Below are 3,793 nucleotides of genomic sequence, written 5' to 3' on the forward strand. Positions count from 1 at the left end.
GGAGTGGAGGGACCTTGAACTGGGATGTTCACTGAGGAGGTGCCTGAGTTTTCCCACGAGTGAGTGGGGTGGACACTACTGTGAGTAGGCTGCTGTCCGGCCTAGGACTGAGGCGATCCTGGGACTGGATCATCAGGTTTTTGCAAGTAAGTTATTTGTGCTAGTCAAGACATTTGTTCCTGTGTTTAAGATTTTTTTTTTTTCCAGGATGAAGAGAGTGAATGAAAGATTTTTTCCTTGGTCTTAATAATTATAATTGGCTCAGGGGAAAATTCCTTGTGTCTGTTTTTTTTTTTTTTTGTTTTTTTTTTTTTGTTTGTTTACTGAGAGTGAGAGACTGAAGACTGCAAGCTGAACTCGCAAAAATATTTCTTCCATTATGTCTCCTCACCCACAAGTGAGTCAAAAAGGAAAAGTAGTGCTACACAGTGTGTGGCTGAACATGCCTCGTGCCACAACGTAACAGCAGGCCTGATGATATGCAACGTCACGTCTCTTTGTACCAGCTATTCATGGTCACAACTCGCTTGTTAGGAACCTTGTAAACCAGGTGTCACCATTTTAAAACTATCTGTCAACGATTTATGCGGAGACACAAATAATACTATCACCCTACACCACCTGTAAGAACCCCCGGACTAAACAATAGAAAAACACGATAGGGTTCCTTAACCAAGAGAGAGGGGGAGCGGTGGGGGGGGGGGGGCGGTGCGGGGGAGGGGGAGGGGGGCTTGTGGTGGTTAGGGGGTGGGGGGGGACAGCATGAGGGAGGGTGGAGGGAGGAGGTGTGAGCGGTTGCAGACCATGAACTACGAAGAGGAATTATCTGACTTGTTTTGTGAGGTTGTCGGCTGTCTCGCATTAAAAATTTTAAAAAAAAGAAAAAAAGAAAAAAAAAGAAAAGAAGAAACATGAAGGACGGGGAGTGTGTGAATGTGTGTGTGTGTGTGTGTGTGTGCGTGTGTGTGCGTGTGTGTGTGTGTGTGAATGTGTGTGTGTGTGCTTGCATCCGTGCAGTCTTGCGCGTATGTGCATGTGTTTCAATAATTCGTGTTTCTCCTTGATGTTGTTGTTTTTCAGCCCTAAGTGGTGCTTACAGTCGGCTGGGCTGGACAATACGATTGCATTTTGTATGTTAAATGTCTGACCATTTAGTCACTGCCATGTTTAGGTCCTTGTTTGCAAATGTGTCTTGTATAATTACATTGCAGTGTTTTTATTACTGATCCGGCAAATATCGGCATTGTCACTATGCTCACACAATAGAACATCAAACCCCAACTGATATTGATTTTGTTTTTATCATGAAGACAGACTAAAAGCATCATGTCAACGCCATACATCATTAAACACATAACTGTCATGACATCAGGAGAAGAAAGTACACTCGCAGAAGTGCGCGCGCAGACACGCACACACATACATACATACATACATACTGTTACGGTCAACAGTTGATTTAACTCTCACCATACGAACGGCGAAAGAGACGACGTTAACAGCGTTTCACCCCAATTACCATCGTCAAAATATTGCAAGCGGAAGGCTCTTATACTGAAGAGGTGAATGTTGACCGAGAATACCACAATTCTGACGACGGAAGCTAAAGGTTGGGTCATTCAGACACCCACTGGACATCCGAGGGGTCTGTGTAGAGGAGAAGAGAAGACTGGCCGTACTGAGTGCGTTAAAAGTGTAGTGGTTTTTTGTGTGTGTGTATGTCCCACTCTCTCTCTCCCTCTCCCTCACTTCATCTGTCTCTCCACTCCCCCCCCCCCCCCTCTCTCTCTCTCTCTCTCTCTGTTGACAACAGGAGAGGGAAGACATGAAACCAGTTTCCACGTGTGGTTCTTGTGCCTCTCAAAAATGTCCAAACTGCAACATGCTGAGTTGGACAAAGTTCACGCTCTGTTCTCGATGCGAGAGGGGGTGACGGGGAGGGGCTGAGGAGGGGGGGTTGGGGGCGGAGGTTGGCAAGGGAGGGGGTTAGGGAGGGGCAGGAATGGTTCTGGGGAGGGGGGGAGAGTCTTTGTCATGTACATTTAATGTCTGTTGTACACCTGCCCAGGCGTCTTGTCAGCATAGTTTTCCACGGACAGTGGATTTTACAATGAAGAATAAAACATGGTGGTGGTTTTTTTTGTTGTTGTTGTTGTTGTTTTATTTCACCTGTTTGTCTTTTTGTGTTCTACTTTCTTTATTTGTTTATTCATTTATCTATTTTCCCCCCCTAAATATCCAAAACAACTGGCAGAATATCGTTCAGACCGACAGTTTGATACGATCTTCTTCTTCTTCTTTCCATTACACGACCAACATCGACTTGCCGATGACTCTGTCGTGGTTCATGCATGCTGGGTATTTTCGTGTCTCCATAACCCACCGAACACTGACATGGGTTACAGGATCTTTAACGTGCGTATTTGATCTTCTGCGTGCGTATACACACGAAGGGGGTTCAGGCACTAGCAGGTCTTGCACATGTGTTGACCTGGGAGATCGGAAAAATCTCCACCCTTTACCCACCAGGCGCCGTCACCGTGATTCGAACCCGGGACCTTCAGATTGACAGTCCAACGCTTTAACCACTCGGCTGTTGCGCCCGTCATACAGAAATTAAAATGTTGTTGTTGCTGTCGTTGTTATTGTGGTTATAGAACTACTAGTACCCCCCCCCCCACACACACACACACACACACACACCCACCCCCACCCCACCCCCTCACTCCCCCCCCTCAAACCTCCAGAAACATTTTAACATTTCTACCCACTCTATTACTCGTCGAGTGTCGTTGGTTCCTCATTGCAATGTTCAGTTTCCTTTACATCTCTCTTTCCACACATCCCGGTTATTTCAACCCCTGTTCACAGCTGGGCTTTTATGTCCTCTTTCAAAATAAACTTGAACGCCCATCTAGCCTTTGGGTGTGATGAAGCATAGCTAGTTGTCAGCATTCTTCCTCCTCCCCCCCCCCCCCCCCCCCCCCCCCCCACATCCCCTGCCCCCCAACCCCCCCTTTGCCCTCTACTGAAGTCATGCAGTGTGTGTTTGTGTGTGTCTGTAGGTGGATGTTTGTGTGTGTGCGAGCGTGTGTGTGTGTGTGTGTGTGTAGGGTATTTTTGTCTTGTGTGTCTGTGTGTGTGTGTGTGTCGTGTGTGTGTGTGTGTGTGTGTGTGTGTGTGTGTAGGGGATTTTTGTCTTGTGTCGTGTGTGTGTGTTCGTTCCTTAGTTTAACGTCTTTTCACTGTAAGTGATATTAGACGAGGGTAGGAAAAAAATCGAGTGGGTGGAAGGGGGGGGGGGGATTACTGTGTACGCATGCGAGTAAGTGAAAGTGTGTGTGTGTGTGTGTGTCTCTTGTGTGTGTGTGTGTGTGTGTTGTTACATAGGGAGTTTGCTCCATATGATTAATATCTAACATCATTATTGTTATCAGTGGAAACGGAATAGAGGCCCAATTGAACTGAGACTGAAAGAGTGTGAGAAAGGAAGAGGGAGGGAGAGGGGGGGAGGGAGAGGGGTGGGGGAGGAGAGAGGCACGGAGAGAGAAAGGGAAAGACGGGTACACACACATACATCTACATTCTCTCTCTCTCTTTTTTTTCTTTTTTTTCTTTTTCTTTCTCAAGGCCTGACTAAGCGCGTTGGGTTACGCCGCTGGTCAGGCATCTGCTTGGCAGATGTGGTGTAGCGTATATGGATTTGTCCGAACGCAGCGACTACTGAAACTGACTCTCTCTCTCTCTCTCTCTCTCTCTCTCTCTCTCTCTCTCTCTCTCTCGTGTCATGTAG

Source organism: Babylonia areolata, chromosome 24, assembly GCF_041734735.1.
Source record: "Babylonia areolata isolate BAREFJ2019XMU chromosome 24, ASM4173473v1, whole genome shotgun sequence".
Lineage (NCBI taxonomy): Eukaryota > Metazoa > Mollusca > Gastropoda > Neogastropoda > Buccinidae > Babylonia > Babylonia areolata.